The 740-nt window shown below is 52.7% G+C and overlaps 1 pseudogene; it reads right to left on the bottom strand.

Annotated features, from left to right (window-relative positions):
* Positions 1-76: 76 nt before the first annotated feature.
* Positions 77-277, bottom strand: LOC106820510 (annotated as a pseudogene).
* Between the last annotated feature and the right edge of the window lie 463 nt (positions 278-740).

Consider the following 740-nt stretch of genomic DNA (forward strand, 5'->3'; position numbering starts at 1 on the left):
GTCAGTGTTGACTGCGTCAGTGTTGACTGCGTCAGTGTTGACTGCTTCAGTGTTGACTGCGTCAGTGTTGACTGCCTCAGTGTTGACTGTCTCGGTGTTGACTGTCTCAGTGTTGACTGCTTCAGTGTTGACTGCCTCAGTGTTGACTGTCTCGGTGTTGACTGTCTCAGTGTTGACTGCTTCAGTGTTGACTGCGTCAGTGTTGACTGTCTCGGTGTTGACTGTCTCGGTGTTGTGTGATTCAGTGTTGACTGTCTCGGTGTTGACTGTCTCGGTGTTGTGTGATTCAGTGTTGACTGCGTCAGTGTTGACTGCGTCAGTGTTGACTGCTTCAGTGTTGACTGCGTCAGTGTTGACTGCGTCAGTGTTGACTGCGTCAGTGTTGACTGCGTCAGTGTTGACTGCTTCAGTGTTGACTGCGTCAGTGTTGACTGCGTCAGTGTTGACTGCGGCAGTCAACACTGAGACAGTCAACACCGAGACAGTCAACACCGAGGCAGTCACCACTGACGCAGTCAACACTGAAGCAGTCAACACCGAGACAGTCAACACCGAGGCAGTCAACACCGAGGCAGTCACCACTGACGCAGTCAACACTGACGCAGTCAACACTGAGGCAGTCAACACTGACGCAGTCAACACTGACGGTTGACTGCGTCAGTGGTGACTGCCTCGGTGTTGACTGTCTCGGTGTTGACTGCCTCAGTGTTGACTGCGTCAGTGTTGACTGCGTCAGTGGT

This window comes from Priapulus caudatus, unplaced genomic scaffold (assembly GCF_000485595.1).
Source record: "Priapulus caudatus unplaced genomic scaffold, Priapulus_caudatus-5.0.1 Scaffold16239, whole genome shotgun sequence".
Classification (NCBI taxonomy): Eukaryota; Metazoa; Priapulida; class Priapulimorpha; order Priapulimorphida; family Priapulidae; genus Priapulus; species Priapulus caudatus.